We start from the raw sequence: 27,621 nt of genomic DNA, 5'->3' as shown, positions 1-27,621 counted from the left end.
AATGAATATGTTGCTAAGATATATTACCATTTGCATGTAATTAAGGCATTTCCTCAAGCACTTAAGGCTTTGATTCGGCTGTCATGGATCATAAGTCAACTTTTTTATGCTCTGTGAATCTCTGAAGAATAAAATCCAAACTCATTGACTGCTGAGTACATTTCACAGCTTGTAGCACTGGAGCACATCATTGTAATGTGTGAAATTTTAATCAGAGATGTTGTGAAGAAAGAGCGAAAAAGCTGATGGTCATAACTAATGTCTTCTGTCATAGAGATTATGATGCTGCATTTGGAAAGTGTGCTGGTGTTTTCCAGAGCACAGAAAGCAACGCGGCACCAAATCGCACACTATGCATAACAGTCACTCTGTGTCAACTATTTATACTTTATATTGCATCGTTGAAAAGAGCAGAATTATGTTTTATTTGATGGTAGTTTGGAAGCACCAAGTTCTTCTTTATTTGTATATCCTTTTTCAGGACTGTGTTGTCATACATGAGTGTGAGTGTTTCACAAGCACCTAAAATTCATGCTTGCTGAGTATCTGCTTTTTAAAAAGATTGACACTACAGTGAAACCAGCCAGAGAAAACATGCATATGTAATCTCTTATGATTCTCAAATCTAAAGAGTCGTTTGACATGGACACTTCCACACACATGTTAAAGATGCAGTCCTCAAAATCTTACAGTACATGCCTTTATCATGGATGAATTAGCATTTTTTGGACTGTGATGCAGTAACAATTCTACCTTCTCCATAATGTCAGCAATACACGGCAGTTTATTGGCATTTAGTGTGACACAGATTTAAATGACTTTTGAGTGCATGTAAGCTCATTAGAATGAAAATGCAGATACTTTCACTCGCAGCACAGTAATCACGACATCAGTTACCAAATCACCCAAATCACCAGCTACGTTACATCAACAACAAAGGAGACATACCCAAAAAGTATGTCTGGTACATGTCCACTGATCACAAATTGCAAACTGAGGAGTGGTCAAAGCTGACTGCTCCTCACATTACAGACCATTCTGTTCCAGCAGATGGGTCAAAGTGTCACTGTATTTTACTTTTTTTGTCTAGATGTGATCACATCTTTTGAAAGGAGAGGAGCTATACATCTCTGCTTCTGGCCACAGTTTACTGAGGGCAAATGAGCAGAGCTTTTAATGAATGAACAAAGAGAGTCACAAGGTTTTCATGTTCACCTAGTGAGTAAAATCTGGTTCGGCTGAGAAGTGCAAGGTTCTGCCTCTCGTAAAACATGACCGAATCATCAGAGAAAAACTTCTAAGTGAGAGTACTTATGTTCTGTCCTAGCCTGACCTTCATTGGCCAGCTTTCTCCCCTCCCCTTTCCTGCTGCTTGGAAGCGGTAATTGTACTGTAGTTTGGCATCACTACTGTTTAGGCTGCTATGCCTCTTTGGATTCAAAGCATATTTTCATTTCATATTTCCCTGGCTCTGAGTGGGAGTTTAAGCATTGGCAAACCGTCCAAACGGAATGGGAGGGAGAATAGCATAGCGTCCCTCTGTGAGGCTGTGGAATAGCAGGCCCCTGCTATGCTAATTGGAGGATATAGTCCTGGAAACCTGCCCAATTGTTACCAAGATGGTCCTCCCTCCACATTTACAGGGTACTGTCACACAAGCCTTGTAATGAATTGGAACGTGGCCCTTGGAATTTTGGCACCGAACCAATTCCCACCGAACCCCCACCCCCCCCTCGAGTCAGCCTCTCAGTACACAGATAACATGTCACAATTGTTGCATCATCGTCCGTTTAAAGCATCCCCTCCCCGCTAAAAGAGGAGCGCATTTTAATTGCGCGTTAGCACCTGCTCGCTCAGCGTAGCCGGTGGGTTTTCATGGGTTTTTTTTTTTTTTTTCTCCCCGGGATGCGCGGCAGTTTGCCGACCGTGCGCGGTGCATGTGCACGTTCACGTGCACGCGCACGCCTCGGTTGCCAGGTGCGCCTTTTCCGCTCGCTTCCACCTGACAAGTGGTGTTAATGAAATCAGAGCCGATGGCCCGGCGGTTAAAAAGGCCTGGCGAGATCCTCTCGGAGAAGCACTCACGGTGCAGACGGGCGGCGGGCGCCGCGCTTATTGTAATTTACTTCAGGCGATGTGGAGTGGGAGCAGAGCGGCAACACACTATCATTAGCTGTCTTGATATCGGGCTGAAGGATGCAAATTGCCGTTTCTTCACACAATGGCAGGCAGGGGGAGGCACTAGATAAAAGACCCTCCAGGAGCCCGGAAGACTGATAGGCCGTCGCCGCAACAACAGGCAATTGCGCCGGCCCCTGCATGTTGGCATGTCTGCCCAGACAAATTAGGGCCGGCGAGTCTCCCCGACGAGCGAACGTATTTGTTTCGCTCTGCCAAAAGATTCATCACTGCCTGGGTTAAACGGGAATAAAACTACATTAGTGTCATGTTAAACTGATAGAGAGAGGGGGGCCCCCGAATCGCGCGTCCATAATGGCGAGAGGCTGGCAGTCGTATTGATTTGTGTTACATAAATCTCGTTTTCTGCCTGCAGAAGTGAATCAGGGCTGACCCCCGGGGTTAACAAACACTGTAGAGTCTTTCAGCTGGTGCGCGAGCACACAGCGTCCACACTTTGCGGGAGCCATGTCCCATCTTGTCAGTCCCTTGCCTCCGCGGTTTAACTAATTGCTGGCAATCGCCGCGCCGCCTAATGGAAGTGGAAGAGAGGGCGCTTGCTTTCTGGATGTTTTTTTTTTTTTTTGTGTGCCTTAACAAGGGTTTGGACTCACATGGCAAAAGACAATCAACGTTGAGTTAGTCAGCAGGAGCCTGTGTGTGCTGGTATCTGGAGTAATTGGCACGGGGGTCTCAAACATAGCCCGCGCCAAAGCGCATTAGGCTGATGCGATTTGTTCCAGTAAACTTTCACAAAGGCAAACGCCTCCCTCTTTCTTGTTAGCTTGAATGTCACAGCACATTAATGAACCTACTTAATTTTTCTTTTTTCCTCGCCAGGTGCTCCACAATGCAAACTCATTGTGGGGCTCCAATTAATGCTCGAGTTTTTCCTTCGGTTTTGGGTGGAATACTGTAAAGAGCTGTGTGTCCTTATGGCAGCAGAAGAGGGTTTTATTCGGAGAGCGGGGCTAAATGGCTAGCCAGCTGTCCCCCCGATCTGGACATCAGGCAGGGAACACACTGGCTAGCATAATTTAATGACACGACTTACGCGCACAGGCGTCCATTGTTCACAAGGCGCTTGACATGTAGAAATAAATTGTTTTGACATTTCTATACAGCAAGCCCTTCACTTGTTGATTTTGAGACTTTGAGATCAGCGATCATCATTTGCCTCATCATTTGTTTACTGTTTCTGTCTCAACAGCACATGACAACAGTAAACAATATGTAACTTAAAAATAAGGATTACGGATTAGAATTAGACATATTGGGCCTCATTCACAAAACATGTGCACGATCTCATGTGATCGTAAACTGTGTGTAAGAACATTTCCAAGAACATTTCACATTTATCATTTTTTTCTTATCTGTATTTTCGCAGGGCTGTTTTCTTATGCTAATCACATGAACAGGATTATGTGTAAAATTGACAGAGAGTCAGCATTCATCATTGCATACACCTGGGATACGCAACAAAACAAAAGTTTGCACATGTGTCATAAATCCCATATTGGTTTTTAGTAGGAACATTTAAAAACAAAAACCTTCGGAAATTATTCTCAGTTTAAGAACAAAAGTAGGAATAATTTAAGAAAAGTTTTTGTTTTTGAGACCCATTGTCACCAAAATCATTCTAATAAGTGATACTGCACCAATTTCATTCACATAATTATGCAAAATGGAACAACATTTTAAAGCTTGCATATTCACTGTTTATTCTGATACACAATGTGTATAATCTGTAAATTGTATCTGCAAAGCTATATTGCAGGCCCCTTGCTAAGTTGCGAATATGGGTCTAAATAGTTTGATGGTTAGAATACCTCTAGGCAGGGGCACATTGCAACATTAATTACAAGAGGATCTAAATGCGATACACTGTGGAAAAAAGGTCTGCTTCCCAAGTCTGGTGGGACAGTTTTGCCCTTAATTGCCTTAAATAAATGGGTAAATCAATCCCATCACTGGTGGTGGTGTTGTTCAGGCACTGTTATTAGTGCATTAGAGGCCATGGAAGTTCACGTGTAAAACTGGCTAACATTCATCAGAGCGAGAAGGGGGGTGGAGCGAGTCATCATTACTTTTACTATTTCTATTTTTATTAACTGAGCTGTTTTCATTAACTTTGCAATAACTTTGAGCTGTGTTGCCAATATGAAACCTCGTGTTTATCATATGCATAGAGCAAATTAGAATTATAAAAAGCAGAGGGGGGAAAACAGAGACAGAGAGAGAAACGCAAAAAAAAAGAGTGCAGTGGGTCTCTGGGGGCCATTGGGCGATAGCTCACCCAGCTGCCAGACGAAACAGCTCACGCCAGAGATCCTCTTTATTTACCTGCCCAGGAGAGGAATGAGCGGGAGATATTTACTCACCAGCTCAGGAAAAGTGTGTGTGAGATATTTTTTACTTACCTTCCCAAGAAAAGAGTGAGTGCGAGATCATATTTACTTACCTGCCCAGGAGATAAGTGTGCAATATTATTTTTTCACCATCTCAGGAGAAGAGTGTGTGAAATCTTATATACTTACCTGCCCAGGAGAAGAGTGTGAGATATTATTTATTCACCATCTCTGGAGAAGAGTGAGTGTGAAATCCTATTTACTTACCAGCGGAAGAAAGGAGTGAGCATGAGCTCTACACTGAGGATGTGCAGTCAGCAGATAGCCAGGGGGATTTTGCCTAGAGGAAAAACAAGTATATGAAGATCCAAATCACCTGGGAAGAGAGTGAGAGTGAAAGAGACAGTAATACAAAGGATGTGTAGTCTTGGTTATGCGCTCTTGTTTAAGGAACTGTTTGGAAATGGGGGGAAAGGGGGGGTTGGTTTGCAAATGAACTCCGTCTGAGGCACCCAAGCCAAATTGACGCAAAGCCTCTCTCTCCTGGCGCCAAGTCCAGGTGACTCGCCCACCTGCCACGGCGTAGACCTCTCCCGTCTCGTAAACCTGCGAGGCCTCTGGTCTCCACCGTCAGATGTGGTGTCACGGGAGAAGGAAAATGAAGAAGGGGGGAGCCTTCGCTAATAGCCGGCTCTTATGCATCAGTGCTCTTACTAATGAGCTTCCAGGGATAGGGTGATGGGGCCTGAGCGGAGCCAGCCAGAGCGGCCCGGGCCATAAATTCCCCGCAGCGACCCCTACCTTCCCGCTAACGGGGAGCCCCCCGGCCCCCCGGCTTCCTAATGAGCACCGGAGACGGAGGCCGAACCCGTGTCCGCCTGCCAGCCAGCCGGGAGAAAGAGAGGGAGAGAGAGAGAGCGCCCGGCCGGCCGCAGGACGGTGGGAGGCCGGCGCATTCCGCGGCTCTTAATAATTTACATGGTATTGATTTTCCCCGCTGTAATGGACTCTCACCTGTGTACTGCAGGTTTGCTCCATCACACACTGAGGCGTGCACTGTACAGCTGAAATGAGGAGCAGCTGAGCAGACACTCTGCTCTCCTGAGGCGGAGAATACCATTCATGTAGGCATTTCAAAGAGGAAAATGTGTTAATACTACTACTAATACTACTACTACTACTACTACTACTAATAATAATAATAATAATAATAATAATATGAAAAAGAAGGTAGAAGAGGAATATTCTCATCCGATATGCCATATTTTAGTTTGCTCGTGCAAAGAAAGTTTTGATTCATACTAAAAATCAATATTTTATACATATGTCTCACTTTGTATGCTGAATATGTATGTTGGGCGCACAGAGGTGAACATCACTGTTCTAATGTAAAATACCAAGCAGCTCCGTGCCACCTCATCTACATTCAGCATCCTCCTATACATTAATTTTTCAGTGGAAATTGTGCTTTTTTGATACAAGTATAACACAAGGAAGCCAAAAGACAAAAAGATTATCAAAGGTAAAAAAATGAAACGGAAATAAATTATGCAGTTAGCGTTCTGTTTAACCTCTTATCAGAAACGCAGAAAGGGAAATTAGTATGCTTCTATTGTCAATATGCTGATCTGTAAACTCCACTCTTTAAATATTCATGAACTTAGAACATAGTCTCCTCTTCACTCTGATTTATAATTCAAATTATATGAATGTTGGATTTGGTGACATTTCCTTCTTAAAGACAACACTATCTATTACAAGGGTGGGTATGTTTCACTGAGGTATTATAATCTTAGCATTTACAACTACCATTAAGATCACTTTAATTTATCCTTTGGCTAATTGCGTGGAAAAAAGATCATAGGTTTTCTTGTCGTTTTACCTCTGGGTTCCACAATTGTGACAAAAAAATGTGCTTCCACAGTTAAGCTCTTTTTTCCCGTTAATCAACCTTGCCCCCTAGTGGTCACTTGAAGGTACAATCAGCGCAGTGTGCCAGAGAAATGCTCAGATTTCCATTTTTACAAGCCTACCTGCAATCATCATTTATCACAACCCATTCATCAGTACTGTATCCCAGGGAACTGTGCCAGGTGATTGTAACTGCATCGTAAATGTGACTCAAGCAACCCTGCCACCCTAGCAGAGAAGATACTGTGGCCACTTGCCAGCAAACAACTGAGGTAAGGTTGTACTTCCTCAGTTAAAACAGGATTCCACTGTCTGCGCCCACAGTCTATAGTCTATGTCAGTGTGGGAATAAACTCTTTAAAATAGTCCCATTAACATGTTATTGTTGCTCAAAGGGTTAAAATCCCATAGGATTAGTGTACATGTGAGAGTAAATCACTGAATCAGTATAAGATCCCATTTCACACCCTGACCATACAGTCAACAGGAAGACATAGTATAGCTTTTCTCTGCAATACTTCTTCGTTACACCATGGGTTAATTCTAAAGTGTCCTATTAATATTAACAATTATTACACACAATAGTGCATGTAGAAAAATGTAACTCCAGGAAAATATTACATGCTGTAGTTACAATTTAAATATGTATGTTTTCATTACTTCAGCATTTTCCAAAAAGTTGTTTATATGAAAACAGTCATAATAATCACAATGCATTGTCATTTTATGTTCACCTACAACAAAATACATATTATTATAACACAAGTTTTAACATATATGCAATGTATATATATATATTTCATGCATGACATTATTATGATAAATCCATAGTCCATCTGGAAATGTCATGGACCGTACTACCCTCTGCTGGCTGGTCTTTGTGTTGCCGTTTATAATTGATAGTGATCGCCTGATAGTGATTTTCTGTTGCCTGTGGAACGTATGTTTAAACAAGCTGGCAGTAACACAAAACACGATGGATGTGAGGTTGTAATTCCACTAAGGCCGTGTTTAATTTGAGATTGAGATCGGATTGAAGAGCAAAGCTCTGAATGTGATACGATGGGAAACACAAGAGCAAAGTTCTCTCCAATATAAGGTTTCCAGCCATCTTTGGTTTGCATAAATATTTCAGTGTAGGAAGTTCAATACAGCGGTTCCTCCACTTCGTGTCCATACGCTTAGTGTAAATTAAGCTTAAAAAGATGTTCTGGAGTTTAGTATGGTCTTACATGAGTTAGTAAATACATTTTAGGTAACCCCTCTTGTAGATCCTGAACACAGCATCAACAGAGATTTGTGTCCAAGAGGATTAAGCTGACAATCGGTGCATCTGACAAGTGAAATTGAAGTGGTTTGACAGGACCTTATGGCTTGTTATTAAGTAACAGAGCACTCAGGGAATTGTTCATTTGTCTTGAGCAAAACCAGGTTTGCGTGGTAATGGCAGACACGCTGCCAGCTAAGCACTGTTTCTCCTCTTTTCAAAGGGCTCCTTTGTAATGCTGCCTGTATTAAACTCCTGTTCTGGGATAATGACTTTGGGCTCGCTCTCTGCTTCAGTGGCTCTGGGCATTAATTCCAGACACAAACCACCGTTAGAGCTGTTAAAACAACCCTTGAAATTGCCCGAGCAGCGCCACAGTGGTTTACGAAGATGTACGTTGTTTTTTCAGCAGGTGAAACTAATGGTTTGTTTTGTTCGCCACCATTATTTACCCTGCAGGGAAAACACAATTTTTCCCTTTTCTTTTCCTCTTGTAATTCCTTTATAATCTGTGTACAAGTTTTATTTGCTACCGCGAGCATATTGCCTGAGAATGTGATGCTCTTAACTATAAATCCTTCACATAAGACAACTGTCACCAGTGCAGCAGCATTCAATATGCTATGTACATGCGCTGTATTAAGTAAGAAAGGGTCTGAGTCACATAGGCAGCAAGGGCTAGAAATTATTATTATATTGTAACCTTGATTTACAGCTAGTTAGAAGTGATCACATCCACAAGGAACATTCTTAAATCCTTACACATCTCTCTACTTTCAGCAAATCTTGTCAACAAAGTTGAACCTGCAATGAAAAAATAACATTCATGCGGTGCGCATGTGAGGTTTTTTTTGTTGCATACTTGAGATGAGTTATAGTATTTAATTACCCAGCACACTAGCCTATAGGATCCTTGTATGGATATGTCCCAGGATTTGAAAGAAGGTGATTGAGAGTACTTGCTTACTGCTGAAATTTCATGACAATATGTTTTAAGGATTTTTCCATTGCAGATTTTTCGACTTCCTTTTCTCTCCAGACGAGGCTGAATTTATTGTATCCAGGTCTTTTTTCATAGTTCTTGATGTTCATACAATGGCAATAGCAGAATTTTATTTAGCTTTTTCCCCTTAATTTTTCACTGATCACAAACATGGCATACAGACTCTTCAGACTGAACCTGACTATGAGAAATATCTGAATAAGTGAAATTTCATTCCAGCCTGTGATAAATGCCAACTTCTTATCCAACAAAATACACTATATCCATTGTTCAGCTACAATGGAATGTTCAAGATTCTCACTGCAACTAGGCAAACTACAGTGCAGTGTAAGTTTAGGCACGTTCTACACCAGCTGGGTCTTGGAGATCCCCAATTACTCTTCCCCCTCCTTCTACATTCCACTTGTAAGTAACACCATTGTCCGAACTTACTGTACCCCACTTGTAGCTATCTACCTATGTGTGCCTCAGCATGAAATGAGCAGCCAGTCTACTGTATGATTGTAATGCAGACTTCTGTATTATCAGTCTATGCATATAACCTATAGCATTTCATTGTGTCATACTGTGTCAGTATAGTGTTTGATTGTGGTTATTCTCACATGCTGACAGAATGATTCACTAATGAAGACATTACCACTGGCTACAATTTCAGTTTTGTCACACTTCTATTTTCAATTACAGGAATATGGATGAATTTAAGTAGAAAAATAACTAATCAAAATTAGACTGTTGTGGCTTTTTTACGCATTAACAGAAATGTGGGCCTTCTGCATATAACAGATAAATTTAAATGATGGGAAACAATTTGGTCCCTTGTAGCTCTGCTGCTGGGTTGGTCAAACCAGATGCACTGGCTCAAGGTCATCATCGTACTGCACTTGCAGGGGTCTTCTCTCTTTTTATGGCGACGGCATTATGTAGCACAAGCAAGGACTAAGTCACAAGCACTGTCAGGTGCAACCCTCAGACCAAAAATACGCTAAAGTCTTGCCTTTAGTTGGCCAAAGGTCATTTCAATTCAAACCCTTGTGTGGGCTTGAGCTGAATTTTACTGCATTTGTGTGTCGAGGAATGGGGTCATGGGGTATGGCCTGCAAGTGCTGCCCCTGTCATCAAATAGGATCCCATCATTATGCCCTATAAGAGGAAAGTGAAATTAATTTGACACTTGAATACATTGAAAGCCCTTCAGGCCACCATGCTGTCTGCTATTCTGTAATTAGGAGCATGGGCTTTATCCAACCTTCCTGAAATACAGCACACAGTTTGACTCTAGAGCAGAGGCTTTCTGATACAGGGGCCCCCACACAGACTCAAAGGCATCCAGGGAACCCCACCATAAGTTTAAAAGGGCTATTTATTCTGTTTTATATGTTTAAATATTTTTCCAAATCTATATCTAATTATTGCATATCAAGTCTGGCCAGGGACCCCTCCTACAGTACATCCAAAGACCACTAGAGGTCTGCGGAACCCTGTTGAAAACCCAGGTTCTATAGTTGTGCACAGAGTCTGGCTGCAATGCCTCAACCTTGGATATTAAGGAAGTGGAGTCACAGATTATCTGAAAGGTTTAATCAATATAGATTACGTTATGCAAGTGGAGAACCAATATAGTCCATTTGTGGATTTGAATTTACCTGCACATTAATGGTGTGGAAGCTCTTTCTTTATTCGGACCAGCTGGGGCCTTAACAGTGATATGTGTGCAATCCACAGCACCAATGACATTATAAAATGCTCAACTCTCTTCTAGTCTCTTCTAAAAGCTGTCCTTACTGCCAGTGCACCAATATCAATTGATGTCTTTCAGAAAAGGCACAGCCATTGTTGTAAATGAATTCAAGGATAGAATAAGCTAAAATAGCCAAGATCAGTATCCTGCTGACTGGATATCCAGACTAGATAGAGATTTGCAGGTTTAAAATAAAGGAGCTGTTCCTCTGCTGACAAGTTCAGCAAACTTTTGAGCTTGGGTCCAGGAACAGAAAATTCTGGGCTGATATTAGTTATCCACAATTAGTATACCAGCGAACTGAGTTATCCACACACAAGGAACAGGGCCCTGGTAGTTTAAACCCACATAACATAAACCACAAGGGCAGGTAAGAGGGTATATGATGCATTGACACTGATGCAGCCCTGATGGGTTAAAGTTACAATCTTGAAGATTTCTGTTTCGTTCTCTTTGGCGGTACCAATGGCGAAAAGCAGTAATTGCAGGTGTGTTTTTGGACCTCACTTCCCAGAGATCCAACCGGATCCAACCAGTGTCGCCTGTGTGACGTCAGTCATTACTATTTACTGAATAAAAAATGGTTGTTATAAAAGTAACGTTATGTACACATTCATTCATTGTCTAAGATTTGGCTAACTTAAGCTGCCTTTACACTGCTGAGCTGGGTTAAAATGTTGTAGCAGACCTGGGGTAGAATTAGTGATGATCAATTTCCACAGACGTTCTTTATCCACCTTTTGCCCGGTATGAACATCTTTACACTGCAGAGAAGAATTTGCGGTATTCGCTGCGGCTGGTACAATTATGTATCTCGTGCACACTAAACAGTCTTTCTTGTGAATGACTGTTGTGTGATATTTTTGAAACAACTGCCTTGCAAAATGTTACCGCTGGTGTTTCTGGTTTTGCTAGAAAACTGTTCGAGAATAAAGCGGAGCTGGGTGTTAAACTAGCAATCAGAACAAGAATAATAAAACAAAAACAAAGGAGATTTCATCAAAAAAGGGCAAGGCTGAAGGACCATATGAGGAAGCGTAATAAAATAATAACGCTAATCCATACTGCTGTATTCTTTTATTTAGTTTTCTCCGGTTTGACATTTTACACTGAAATCAGACCTGGCTCTTCTCCACCTATACCCCTGGTTAATGCTCTGTGTAAAGACGGCTTTATTCCGATAACTATAACATATTGATGAATTTGATGGCAATGTAAATAATGGTAACGTTAAGGCCAATTCAGATCAATGATTTGCAACGAGACGAAACGGGTTTAGAAGGTTGCAGAGAAAATTGCAGTGGTGTGAACTGGTTAGTTGCAGAGCGTCTGAAGCCGTTGCCTGGGGTCTCAAAAGACCCACCTTGTCAAATCGCCAAGTGCAGTTAGAACGTTTACAATCAGACGTCTTGGAATTTTACAAGTTGCATCCAGTCTTGTTGCGAATCATTGATCTGAACTGACCTTTAGTTAGCTACATTGCAACATTGCAACAAGGTAGCATTGCATTCGAGAGACGTTTTGCGAGGTCGGTACCTGTCGGTAGCATTAGCTACCGTTTTTTCTAATTGTTAGCTGACATTAAATTGTGTTAATTACATTAGCTAGCTAGCTAACGCAACGTTACCTGATATGAGAGATGGATACTGTGCGCAACGTTGTCTAAACTAATGCTGCCTTTCTTGACTTGGTCCGGCGGCTAGCGTTAGCTGTGCACAAAACACAAAAACTTTTTAGGGTTCCATAACCCCCCCCCCCCCCCCCCCCCCCCCCCCTTCTCTGTTATTGTAACGCTAGCAGACACCAGAAAAAACAGTACACCGCTCACACAAGTGAGTTGCATTAGCTTCACCTACCCTCTCTGGCGGACCAACCACTGATGGGTGATGGAAAACGCGTCACTAAATATGCGGCGCTTGTGATTTTTTCCCGGGAATGTCGCCACAGACACCCAGTTCTTTAATCATAAATTATTATATTAATAATAATATAAATTAATAGGCTCAATCACCATTGTGTTACCTAATTCGGCGATAGATAGTGACTTAACAGACATTTATTTTAATGAAAATCTTCGAGATTATTACTTTAAATAAATCTGACTGAATTACATCAATGGTAAATGGACTGCATTTATATAGCACATTTATCCAAAGCGCTTTACAATTGATGCCTCTCATTCACCCATTCACACACACACACTCACACACCAACAGTGAAAGGCTGCCATGCAAGGTACCAATCGGCTCGTTGGGAGCAATTAGGGGTTAGGTGTCATGCTCAGGGACATTTCGACACGCCCAGGGTGAGGGATCGAACCGGTAACTCTCCGACTGCCAGACAACCGCTCTTACCTCCTGAGCTATATTCCTCAGTTTATTGTATGTCACTCAATAAACTATTCAGAAGAAAAGTAAGTGCATGAAGTTAGCCCCAATTTTATATAAAATTTTTATTATTCAATCAGAGCACTGTACTGCTGAAATTTTACAAGGTAAGCTCCTTAAAGTTTTATCTTCAGCATATGAAACGTGTTAATTTGAATTCAGATTGGGTTACTGACTAGCTTTATTGGCTTTGGAAAACTCCTTTGTTGGTTAAGCGGTATGTCTGGGATCTTGCTGTAGGGCGAAGCACCATCCAATGAGTTTGAAGGCATACCACCATGTTTCACAGATGAGGTTGTATGCTTGGATTTTTAGCAGTTCCTTTTGGCCGCCACTCTGTGCTCTTGCATCACTCATCTGTTCAGACTTTTTCCAGTACTCTACTCTTTTTCTAGATACTCCTTAGAAAACTATGAACTGGCCATCCTGTTTTTGTGGCAAACTAGTGGTTTGCATCTTGCAGTGTACTACCTGTAGTACCTGTATCTGTGGACAGTAGTCACTGACATATCCATGCGTGACTCCTGAAGAATGCTTCTGATATGTCGGACAGGTGTTTTGGGGGTTGCCTTCATTATGGTGAGAATTATTTGATCATCAACTGTAGAGGTCTTCCTTGGCCTATCAGGCCCTTTGCAATTTCTGAGCCCACCATTGTTCTCTTTCTTCTTAATGATGTTCCAAACAGCTTATTTCAGTAAGCCTAAGGTTTGGCCTATGTTTCTCACTGTTTTTTCTTATTTCTCAGCCTCATAATGGCTTGACATTCATTAACACAGCTCTGCTGACACTGCTAATAACAGACTCCAAGGGCAACCAAAAGCCAAGATTGAAGATTAGATACTGAAAGCTTTCTTATACCTGCACCAAGGCAGCAACTGAACACGCCTGACTACTCAGAAACACCTGTGAAGCCATTTGTCCAAAACATTGTGGGGCCCAGAAATGGGGGACTATGTATAAAAAGTGTTATAATTTATATATGGAAAAATCAAAATGTATAGAAATATCCTTTAATAAAACCAGAGAATCTGCAGTTTAACCAAATGTGGATTGTTTGATTCTATCAATTGTTGGATAAAACTGTGAAGTATAGCACCAAATCAAGAGAAACATTATGGTGCTCACTATATATATTATCGCAAGCCAAACAGGAAATATTTATTGATCTAAGATAGATATTCATCGAACTTTGATATACTCTATTTTTCCCAAAGTATGTGGACACTTGAACATCACACCCATTTTTCGAGTTATTCTGTGAGTGGGTCGCCGAGGGACCAGGAGGGACAGTTCCATCAGCAAAGTTTCCAAAGGCTTGATGACAATCTGAACAATGAAAAATATTATAATCATATATTGATATATAAAATATTATTATAATATCCTTATAACAAGTGAAAACATTGTGAGTAGCAGTATTATCTATATCTATACCGAAGAATGACAATTCAAAAGCAAACCACCTTGTGTCATTTTACGCTATTAGAGAAGCCGTAGGCCTATTTTTGATTAGATGAGGCTGACTCTAACGTTCAATAAAATTTCATTTCAGTGATGATGTATGTGTACACATAGAAATCCGAAAGTACTAGCACCATGAAGAAAAGCATACAGTACCACTGACAAGACAGCTGTGGCTTTTGAAATAAAAAATAACAGCCCATCAGCTGGCATTGTTGGTCTAATAAAACAGTAGCACTGTCTAGCACTGAACTTCCGTCACAAAGACTGCTCAACTGGCTAGGGTTTTAATAGGAATAGTGACTAAAGTGACATCTACATTTAGTTCTATGGGAGAGACATTAGTAAATATGATCAGAAATTGTGGTCGAAAGCATACATTTGATGACTGACGTATTGTACATTAGTGCAATACGTAAGGAGAGCAACTTTTCCTCAGGTTACTGAGAATGTCAATGCAAGTCGTGATCAGACTATGTCAACAAGTATAGTCTGTCGACATCTACTTAGAGAGGGATATTATTGTTGGGTTGCAGTGCATAAACCCGTCATTACGAAGACAAATGCACATTTGAGAGTTCAGTGGTGCAGAAACCATAGGCACTGGTCTACAGAGATGTGGATATGGTCAGACGAACCATGGTCAGATGAGTCATCCTTCACCGTATTCTCGACAAGTGGGCAAGTGCATGTGTGGAGTGCACCAAGAGAATGTTACAGGGACGAACGCATGGCCTCTACAGTGAGGGCGTCCGAGGCCTGTGTTACGCTTTGTGGGTAATTTTCCTGGCATGGTTTGGGTGCACTTGTCCCCTTAGAGGGAAGAGTCACTGCAAATCAATGCAAATTTATTCTGTGTGATTACCTTTATCTATGATGAAACATTTGTATCCTGATAGGAGTAATCTCTTCCAGGATTACAATGCCCTCATCAACAGGGCAAAAGTGGTCACTGAATGGTTTGATGTGTATGAAAATTAAGTGAATCATAATTATGCTATGGCCTTTGCAGTCACCAGATCTCAACCCAATTGAACACCTATGGGAGATTTTGGACCAACGACAATGCTGTCCACCACCATCATCAAAATCCCAAATAAGGGAATATCTTTTAGAAGAATGGTGTTTCATCCCTGCAGTACAGTTCCAGAAACTTGTAGAATCTATGACGAGGTGCATTGAAGCTGGTGGCTCGTGGTGGCCCAACACCTTACTAAGACACTTTATGTTGGTTTTTCGTTTAGTTTGTCACCCGTCTGTATGTGTGTGTGTGTGTGTGTGTGTGTGTGTTTCTTTCATTTGATTTGCTCCTTTTTCAGGTAACAAGTTATTTGAGGACCTGGTGTTTCTTCCTTCCAATTTGGTTGTATAATTGCTCGCAGTGTGTCCTTTTGAAAACAATAGATGGTAATGGATAGCAATTCAGTTTGAGTTTCTCCTTTGAGGTTAATGAGGGGAGAGCTGGTTTCGTTTTCAGTTTAAGATCCTTTTCCATGAATATCATGTGTCCAAGGCCACATGCTTTACCCGAACCATGAGTATTTTTTACAGCGTACTTATTTACCTTTCTGCTTATTCCTGCTCAAATCAGTCGATCCCCACTGGTGGTATTCATCCATTTTGGCTCTTTTCTGACATAATTTAGCATAAAAAAGCATGTAGAATAGAATGACTGTGCCCACTGTGAAAAGAAAGTAGCAGGATGACATTTATAATGGTGACATTTTGACTAAAGGGTGATTATTTTTGTGCACAGAGCCATCCCTCCCACTTGGCAGATCAGGCACTGCGCCTAGGGCCCCACCTTTTTTATTATTATTTTATTTAACCTTTATTTACCCAGGGTAGGTTCGCTGAGCACGGATGTTCTTTTGCAGCAACACCCTGCTCACACTCATACACATTCACACCTGGGAGCTGCCCAGTACTACCACAATCCTCTGCTGTTGGCCACTGAGCAACTCCACTGGAGGGAGAGAACATTTTTTTGCCAATTAAATCAGGGGATGAATAGGTGGCAAGTTTTTTTTTTTTTTTTTTTTTTGCGAGAGCCAGATCTGGGATTTTAGCCTGGACACCGGGGAACCCCCTCTCTTTGCGATAAGTGTCATGGGATCTTTAATGACCACAGTGAGTCAGGACCTCGGTTTAACGTCTCATCCGAAAGACGGCATCTCCTACAGCACAGTGTTCCCATCACTGCACTGGGGCATTGGGGTTTATTTGACCAGAGGGAAGATTGCCCCCAGCTTTTCTGTGTACCTAGCAATTAGTTCAAGCAAGCACTTGGGTCAGCTAGCTATTATACAAACAGCTGTGTTTATTCTTTAAACAGGGTTATGTTACCATCAATTGGTAACATAACCCCAAAATAATTAGTCAGTTAACAGTGGTAGTATTTAATTTACGCTATGACAATATAGGGAAAACCTATTTCAGAAAAGTTATAGATCAAATTATGTTTTATGTTATAAGCCCCTATGGGGTTTCCCTATGGCTGCTTGTCATAATACCTAGTTATGTTATTATGCTTACCTGAATCCTACATTTCTAAAGAATTCAGAGTATGATTTGACCATCCTATGAAATATGTAATAATAATGATGATAGTAGGACAAATAATGACAACTACAACATGATCAATAATAATAACAATAATAGTAATCATAATAATGATGATCTTTTCATAAAAAGGAAACTGTTTTGGAATTAAATTATTTTTTTCCTAGGGCCCCTAAAAGTATAGGGATAGCTCTGGTGCACATTACAGGATATGCAGCAGTGTACAGAAATGACTGATTTTGAAAAAGCACACTAATAATTTTCATATTGCTATTAATTTTAATCAAATGTAAATCAAAAATAATCAGGAAGGTGAGAACTGGCTGAAGAGGAAAATTGCACTTTTGAGTTCAAAGAGCGATTGCATGTACTGATCCATAATTTCCACTAGAGGGCTGTATCAACCTATTCTGTTATGAAAAGTGCTCCACATGCAGGCATGGTGTCAGGCACCAGAGGATGACTAAAGTTTGTTCAACCTAAGTTCAATTTTAGAAACATATTCTAGATACATAAAAAATAAGCACAAACACACATTCATTTATTTATTTCATGGTGTGAAACTATAGAATGTGTGAAAACTCTGTAGAAGCTACAGGCTGGAAGCAACTGATTTCCAATGTAAATTCTGTGTTCAGGTGGGCTTGAATGAATATGGTCAGCCATTTTCCTGGATAAAAGTTTATCCCAAAAAAAATAACGCTGGAGAGAGGAACCAGACAAGGTAGCCCCCTTTCTCCAATGCTTTTTGTCTTGACAATCGAACCTTCAGCCAAGAATTTCCTTTAGCCAATCTGCCAAGAGCAGAATATCAGGTCTTCAGGTAGAAGACCAGTATTCAAGCTTACTGTAATCTCTTTGCTGATGATCTTCTTTTATATTTGACAAATATTGAACAAACCATGCCATATCATCTATCAATTTTTAAAGAATATGCTAAGGTATCTGGCTATAAAATCAATAAAAAACAGATAATGCCAAACAAAAATAGAAAGATATTCCAAAAAATCTGAATACATTCAGATGGGTCCCAGAAAGTATTGCATATTTAAAATAAGTGGCAACAAAAAGCAATTGTTCAAGGAAAACTTTATTCCATTACTGAATAATATGAAAGATGGAATAACATTAAAAATATAAAAATCTCCCTATAATATTTATTATATTATTATTTAATTACTTTTTTCAAAATAGTTTGGCTGCCAAGTTTTTGTTTGTATTTTTTATGACTCCTTTGGCCACATCAAAACAATAGATTAAAAAACCATAGATTAAAAAGACAAATCCTTCATCTCTGAAAATCACAAGGAGGGTTAAACCGTCCAGATCTTCAATCATATTTTCTGGCCTCCGGTCTTTTTTTCTACTATATAATCCAAAGTACTGAAGAGGAACGGTGGATTTATGTTGAGAATGCTGAAGTGTACCATCATAATTTGTTTCCCTGTTTATTTTCTAAACATAAGTCCCATAATGTAAACAATGCAATAATGAAGACTACATCTAGAGCATGAACTAGAGAAATGAAGGAGCTGGTGAATGAACTGATAAGTATACCTAGCAATACAGAATTATGGATTACCCCATAATGATGCAGAATACAGCTATAAAGTGGCCAACACTGGAAATAAATGGAATTCACTTCATAGAAGGCCATGTGATGAATGCCAGTGGATTGAAAGATAAATTAAATTTGTCTGATATGGAGACATTCAGGTACCTTCTAATGAAGAATTTTGATTTAAGCAATTTTGGGAAAACAGCCTCATAATGATATATAGTCTGATTCTCATAATAGTGTTAATTTAATAATAAAATTATACAAAGCTCTAGTGGAATCATATTCTAAAGGTAAACTTCTGATACTAGCTAAGAAATAACAGATTTGGAATAAAAATGGATAGCTGGAGTGTGTGCATAACAAATGATATTACAGTTGATGACAATTTGAAATTGATACAATATAAACTCATGACAAGAATGTACTGTACTAGAGATATGATACAAACATTTGATCATAGCACATCAGACGTATGTAGTAAATGAAAAGCTAAAGGTGATTCTCTGCTACATTCCTTTTGGTAGTGCAAGGTTCAAAGATGGTGGATGCAAGTAAAAAGCCGGTTATGATCTGCTCTTAAACTGTACAGGAACATCAGCTATTGGCCTGTCTCTGCCCACTTCTCAATTTTAAAGGACTTGAATTGGGGTCAAGAGTGAGAGCACAGAGGGGGAGGAAGGAGAGGCGATAGAACCTGTTGGTAATGCATCATGGGCATGGAGGCGGAGCCAGGGAGGGGGTTATCAATCCCACATCTGTTAAAAAAGAGAAAAAAATCCCATGTCTCTCACTGTTCTGAACAGGGACCTACTGTAGATCAAGCAAGCAGCAATTGCTCTTTCAATATGTCAGCAAATTACTTTGAACCGTTGTTTCCTAAAGATCGGCAACGGTAGTGTAGCAAAATAAACCAAATATGTCTAATTGATGTGCTTATGCCATTACAAAATAGACAATGTTTCAACTGTATAATTCCCTGACATCTTCTGTCTTATTTGATCCACCGGTATGGATCCACGTCAACTAAATTATGATCCATGACCATGAAAAGTAAACAATCTGAGCCAACTGAATGGTTTCATTTTGAACATGATTGAATGGCTTCATGTTGAACTTTCAATTACAAAAGCAATCTTATTCTTAATGACATAATTTTTTGAGTAACTTAGTCGTGTCCTGACAGCCATGGACGAGTGAAACCCATTTTAGCTATCTCAGCTGAAATTAAAAAATAGTAAGACTTAACCTACATGCTGGAATTGAAACTAAAACAGGAAAATATTGAATTTATAATAGACTAACATTACAATTAAAACAGCACTGTACAATTATTAAAACTAGACTAGCTACCAAGTGTGTCTTAACAGTGAACAAACTACAAAATACTGAAGTTGCTACTAGCTATTAACTATACTAAACAAACTATTAAAATGGCAAATATAGAGGTAAAATACTATTTAGAATATGGAATTGGAACGGAATGACTAAAAAGAAAAACTAATCTAGCAAATATAACATTGTCCAGACTGTCACATTTTGACAGCAGGCAGTTTGAAATGAGCTGGATAATGTGTGCTGTCGTATTAGATTGGTTTGAATATATAATACTTATCCATCAATCAAGAATATGGGCAGAGATGGGGCATTGACTTGCTTTTATGTAGGAGCACATGTTTACCTACTTTAACATCTTGGATGTGGGCTGGGCTCCAAACTAAACTTTTCACCTTTGGGTGGCAGTGCAGGGCTATTTTCATTTTGCACAAAATGTGCTGGCAGGGCTACATGAGTTTTTTTCTTCTTTACAAATGGAGACAGGATACTAGGCTTTAGAACCCAAAAGAAAATGTGATTTGGTGTTTATTACCCCTTTAAATGTGATATCATCACAACTCTGTTTATGACATGACTCCTCTTATGACTGTTCGCTGAGATGTCCTATGAGTTGGATAATCTTTCAATTAATCCATAATTCTAAAGAACCTCTTGTAAAAAGGAAAAACAGAAAATCAACCGTGATTCAATGTGTAGTAATATTTTCACAATTTTTTTCTTTTCTCCTTATTTTTCTCCTTTATCTCCTCATTTTCTCTTGGAAATGAGAGTGGGAATGGTATGGGAAGAGGACAGCATGTGTATTTATTTACATATTTTTTGGGGGTTGTTTGTCAGTGAGGGGAATACATTCCCTTCCAAGGGGCACACCCACCAGTCAACTCAACTTGATAAACTAGAAATTAGGATATTGCATTTTAGAAAGGAGGCAATATTAGTGGTGGTACTTTTCATTTTATTTTATTTTTTCTTAGAGAAGGTGATAGCAATTGATAATAATCAGAATGAAAAGTGAAAATGAATGGTTCATCCTGGGGTCATTTTTATTTATTTATTTATTTATTTATTTATTTTGTGTGTGATTGAAAGTTTATGCATCCAGTTATTTTACATCATAGTTTATGCAACAATCTTTTGGAGGGTGTCTGTGATTTGTCTTTTTTTAAATGTGTTGTTAAATGTGTTGTTGTGTGTATTTGAGTCAAAAATACTAAAAATAAATACAAATGTACACAACCTTTAATCAATGGACTTCTAAGTAGCTATTATACACTATTCTCACTTTTACTGAGTTTGCAGGGATGAAAACTATTATACAAACAACACTGAATGTGTGACACCACCATCCTTGGTTCAAGGTAATCAAGTATATAGAAAACATACAATGATAGCTTACAGTATGGCATTTATTAACTCTGACTGAACACTGGTGATAGTTGTGTGGACAGATAGAGAATAGTACAGAAGGGTGAAATAGCAACCCTTCATCATCAAACTGAGAATAAGAGTAGTATTCCGGTTGCAACAAACTTAGAGCAAGAAGCAGAATGCCAGAATCTTGACACAGCTTACATAATTCAAAAATATGTGTTTAGTCACGTACATTTTGTCTTAATGTCCATTAATCAAGATGATGATTTGTCTTAACAACTACCGTCATTTTCATAATGCATTGCCCCATGCTTTGTGTTGGGTGATCTGTAGCCACATGTAATAACAGACTACACATTTTAAACACATCCATCATCTTAATTATGTCAGTGCTGCATTAGCATTAAAACCTTGGTTATTCATATGTACGCCAACGTTTTGCACCAGCTATGATTTGCTGTATCTTTGTGAGGCTACATTTCCAACATTAGGCTGCAAATCGTACACCTTGTTACACTGTCCATTTTAAACTGATGGCTGAATTATTTATTTATTTATTTATTTATTTATTTATTTATTTATTTATTTATTTATTTATTTATTTATTTATTTACTTATTCTAACCTTATTCTAACCCAGGAAAAACCCCATTGAGATTGAAATCTCTTTTGCATGGTGTGCCTGACATAAAACACAAAGATACAATGTTACACAAGACAGCGGAAAAACAAGTTAAAAACATCAAATGATGATCATTGAAATGTGACTACTGTATGTCTTTGGAATTAAGTTTGTGTTGCATTGGAATCTGTATGAGCATGTATACATTACCCAGTATCATTCTGGTCTTTGAAATCACTACAAGGCTATATTATGTTGAACAACTGCAACCACCATGCCACATCAGGCACATCATTTTTAGTTATGGCTTCAAAACAATGTGCCACTGTCCCTATTCGACTTCTGGGAGATAGTCACTAGGTAATTTGTCTGTGGCAGTATAACCACGTCTTCTGCTTTAGGTCTGTATTGTGTCAAGGTTTAAACTTCCTTCAATTGTACGAGCAACCATATATGTTTAAAGTGGGTTCTGTAGCATCACTGGTAGGACACGTTAGGGTTGCAATAAACTGCAGCCAACATACCATGCCAAGTTTCAATTTTTAATCCATGTTTTGCAAAATATGTGGTGATGCCTCTTTTCAGCTTCTGGGAAACAGCTTTGTTATGCAAACTTGCAAGTGATGGTGTCAGCACATCATCTGATCTGATCTTTTAGGTCTATATTACGTTGTGACTTAAACCTCAGATCAAAAATGTAACCAGTATGGAACAGGTGATGGGTAAGTACTGGTATTAATCATAGTAGTTACTGTAAGCTGGTGAAGAAACAAATATTATTTTCATATTTACCCAGAAACACCAGGAATCAGTTGACCAAATCAATGCACTCAGTGAAGGATTCTGGTATGGGATGTTTAGAGGTAATGGAGGCCTTGAAGAGTTAGGACTTAGCAGTGTAGGTCTGTCTTGGAAAGACCTAGTAAAAGAATATAACTAGTATCAATGGAAGCAGCAGCTGTAACAGTAGTAGGAATCGCAGTTCTAGACATAATAGCCATAGCACTAGTAAGTGCAATCTCACTTCAGGACCTCCAACAGATGTGGTATCAGTCATGATGTTGAATGCAATACTCCCAGCGAGTGAGTTTAACAGGACTCACACTCATATTCACAGGGTCCAGGGGTTGAGAAGACATTAAACTGAGGAACAAATGGCAGAATTTTCCTTTCACTCTGTCAGGGGTCTATCACTGCAACGCATGTTTAAAGGGGAACAGGTAAAACATGGATAAGCCTGCCTCTGTTAGATGTGGAGGTTTTGTGGGTGGACCCTCATCCACACACAGTAGTACATTACAGAGCAGAAAACTTTCATATCACACGTGTGCATTTTCTCTGGGCCAACATCCGGAAATACCATATGCCACGTTCCATTTGTGCGCTGTTTTTAGAGTATATGTACTGATAAATGTTTGCTTATTTTAACATATTTTTATATAAAAGTGTACATGATAATTTGGTAGACTGTCAGTTCTCTTCCTAAGCATGTGTTGCTGTACCACCATTCCCTGCTTCATTTCAGTACACAGTTCCTTTCTGTCATGGCACAAAATCAAATTCACATGCAGTTGGCACAGACCCAGGGAGGTCAGTAACATGCAAAGAAAATCTTACCAAAGTCGGTTCTGCCACGGTCAGAATACACAAACAGCGTGATTCATCCACACACTGCAACTGTACATTAACACGATGAGCCAGAATGGTTTGATATGCTTCATAAAATGATAATTGCCATTTTAAGGGGAGATAAGAAGGCATGATGTTATGTTCAAAATATAATAAAATAAAGGCCTGTGGCATTTCATTTGAAAGTCTGTATTCATTTGAAAGTAATTTAAAAGAATGTGTTGTGATACAATTATCAGTTAAAATAATAAAACTTTGCATTAACTTTTATCATGCAACTCCTCTCTCTGTGTGGACCAATCATTTTGGATGTCTCCCATATTCACTTCAATAGCAAAGACAATAGAATGGGGAACCTTTGGAAAGTTCAGGGTTCAGTAAACTTGGGGATCTAATTAACAGACTAACCCCCCAAACCATACACTGTACATAGATCCTTTCAAACTACTTATACATATGTTACATATATCCTGAATGTGTTCGCAGGATATAAGACGCCAACAAAACAAAAATAACTTACGTGGATGGTCAGCAACCAGGGTACAACCTGGGAGAAGAAAAGAAGCAAAGTCAACAGAGTAGAGCTGTGGCAAGTGGAGGTAGCAGGGCTGGATGTGACCGCCACCCACCCCCCACCCCCACAAAAAAATTATATTCGAATATTCAATTATTTTCACCTACCCATAGTTCAGAAATACTATACTTTTTCAGGTTAATATTCTGACTTTGTTTCCTACTCTTTCTCTGCTAAGGAGCCAATCATGATGATCTTTTAAAAATAGCAAATTATATAATTTAACTAGATACAAAAACATATAAGGAAAAATATATATATATATAAAAAACCTTTTAGACATTACCTTGGTTTTCACAGTTCTTGCTGAGAACAGTCCTGTGGTTCAGTGTAATAGCTTTCATTGATTGACAGTGATAGGTATCCTGTCCCTTTTATGGATAGCCATTCCACTGTGCTGCCATCCTGCATACACTCAGCCATGCTTTAGAGTCTGTGAAGCATAGTGGAGGTTATGGCATGGGCATGTATAGCTGCTACTGGAACCGGCTCACTTCTTTTAATGCTATCAGCAGCAGGATGAATTCTGAAAAGTAAACAAATCTCTTATCTGCTCAGATCCAACCAAATCCCTCAAAACCCATTGGATGATGCTTTACTATACAGCATGAAAATGAGCCAAAACATATTGCTAAAGCAACCAAGGAGTTTTACAGGGCCAAAAAAATGTTCTTGGCTGTCAGTCAATCACCCAACCTAAATCCAACTGAACATGCATTTCACTTGCTGAAGACAAAAATCCCCTGAAACAAATAGAAACCAAGGACAGCTGCAGTACAGGCCTGGCAGAGCATCACCAGGGAAGATATCCAGCGTCTAGTGATGTCTATGGGTCGCAGACTTCCGGCAGTCATGGAATGCAAGGTTTTGCAGCCAAGTACTAAATATGACAGCTTTATGTAAGATTATGTTACTTAGTGCAATTATGTATGGTCCCCTAACATGGGGGGGGGGGGGGGGTTGATTTATAAAAATGTTGTAATTCCTACACTGATCACCCAATATGGATGTAAATGCCCTCCAGTCAGAGCCAACAGTCTGTGCTTCAGCTTCATTTTCATTATTTCATTTCAAATCCAATGTGCTGGAGTACAGAGCCAAAACAATAAAAATTGTGTCACTGTCCAAATACTTCTGGACTTCACTGCATGCAGCAGTGAAAAAAATGAAAAAAATTATATAAACTGTATGGCAGACACTGTGCCACGAATAAAAAGTGCACCTCAATTAGAGCAGTCTAGAACCAGGGCTGTGTGGCAGTAAACCACACTGGAATCTAAGGACATTCTGAAGGAACATACAGTAGTCCCAAAGACATATGGCATATGCATGTCAGGTGGAAACTGTGAACTCCAGAGTAAAATATTGACAGTAAAGGCCCGTTCCTCTTGCTATTTTATTTTATTTAGTTGTTTTTATTTTTTGCTTTGTTTTTTGTTTTGGTCTTGTATTATTTTATTTTGTGTTGATGTAGCGGGTTGTAGTTTGGAAAGGGATTTTGTGTTCGTGGTTCTTCATTTTATTTTTGCAATGGACTGAAGGTATAGAGTGAGCCTCAGAAGCAAGACGGCACTTACCTGGCGGCAGAAAGCAGATTGCGTGTGTGGGTGTTTGTGGGATTTGATCTTAATTTGGGTTGTTGTTAGGCCTGGCATAGTAACACAGGCCATGGCTACATCCCACTGGATTTTTATCTTTTTCTGTTCTGTTTATGTGTACAAGGTGAGTGGTTGCCTGAGGATCTGCTGCTCCTTATTCAGTACAGAAGGGTTTCACTCCTAGAGGTGAGTTGTACTGCAAGGGTTGGAGAGGGATTCACCATGTGCTATATAAGGGTGTGCTGTGAGGGTAAGCGTGGGATTGCACAATTTTGTTGTTCAGTAGAACTGATTTTTGTGGGAGTCAGTGCCTGATTGTCATTGGGTTATTGGTGATGGAGGTTACCTCTCTGAGCTTCTGGCATGCACAGTGCCAGGGATTTGTGAAACAGGGTGTATTTCATTACAGAGCCATTACTGGACCGAATTGCCATTGTTCCCCACAAGCTGGGAAGTCATAAGTGAACCAGGGGTAATTATTGCAGGAGTCAGGGTTTATTATTAATTCTGAATGTAGTTATGTGGAGCAGAGAGAAGAGTGGGCCATGACTACATCCTAACAGCTACCTGCCATGCACGGGCTGCAGCTGCAGCGCCTAAATTGCAGCCTGATCAAGGAGGAGGTGCCCTGTCTGGGACACATAGTCAGAGGTGCAGGTGGCCACAGACCTGGGGCCTCATTTATATCAATGTTCCTCACTTATAACAATGTTCAAATTTAAAGGTGATCTTCCCAGATAGATAGTTAATTTCCCAGGTTGTCAGTAGGTTTGATTTATAAAAATAACTGTGACCGAATAAAGCTGCTTACGTTGCTTCAAAGTGGCGTATCATCGTCGCATGCACCTGTGATGTTTAAATCTCAAATCAACTTCGATTTGAAGCTGAATGTCCTTTATAATGACCCTGTCTAGTAAATGCAGCCATTTTCTCTAAATAATGTTGCATTTTAACATTTATTGCACTCTTCATGCCGAAAATTGATTAACGACTTAATGTTATTCTTGAAGCGCAAACAAAGCCCACTTCAGGGATTTGTCCATGTGCAGTACCGCTGCATAATCAGCTGGTAATTAACTTACGTCTCGTATTTCACATAGAGATGTGATCATATCAAAGTCGGATTTTAGAAATTACTGCTTAGTCATGGTTTCCTGCGTAAGCCACTAGTTAATACAATTTGAGAGACTGTAAGGCCGGTTTATCAACAAGGCCTCAGGCGAAGACTCAGACTGGCTGGAGCCTGGGACAGTGATGCAGGTGAAGATGTTTCCAGGGTTCCCCAGGTACCACAGGTGCTTCATCCCTGCTTCCGCAAAGATTGCAGCCCCACTTCATCAGTGGCTGGTGGGGACCATGGTTCAGGGTGAACAGACACAGTGGGTAAGGTGGACGTGAGCATTCAATTATTCAAGACTTTAAAATGTGCCTTTCTCACCACCCAGTGCTCACATATGGGGGGTCTGGGAGCATTATGGCCATTTGATGGGGTATTTATATGCTAATGGGATCCAGGCAGCCCTACAGTGGCGGTTCTTCTGGGCAGGGATGGGGGCAAATTTGTGGAGATGGTCTAGGGACTGCGAACAGTGCGTTGTGCCCAAGTCTGCATCGGAGGTAAGGTCCCCCCGATTCCACTTTCCACTTCTTATCTGTTGGAGGTTGGCGGCTATGGACCATCTCGCTTTGGGACACTCTAGTGACCAAAATCAGATGGCAGTGATCACGGTGAAGGTCCTATGGGGCACGGTGGTGTAGCACTGGGGTTGCCCTGAGCAGCGTTTCAGTCCTTAGCCTCTCTCTGTGACCTGTAGGGCTGTGCTAAAATATGCACTACCCCCATCATCCACAGGGTAAAAGAGCCTGCAAACCATTCAGTCAGACTCTGCTGTTGCTGGTTGTGGGGGGAGGGGCACCCAAGTAGGCCTGAGCATCTGCTGACCCCATGACAGGCTTTTTATAACACCATTCACAGCAACACGAGGCTGGCGCTACATTCTGAGGACGGGATGCCGAGCCTGGCCCCCGGTGAAGGTGCTGCCCCCGGCACAAAGAGGGACCATGGAGGGGTGTG

Source organism: Anguilla anguilla, chromosome 3 (assembly GCF_013347855.1).
Source record: "Anguilla anguilla isolate fAngAng1 chromosome 3, fAngAng1.pri, whole genome shotgun sequence".
Taxonomy (NCBI): Eukaryota; Metazoa; Chordata; class Actinopteri; order Anguilliformes; family Anguillidae; genus Anguilla; species Anguilla anguilla.
Note: the sequence above shows the minus strand (reverse complement) of the source record.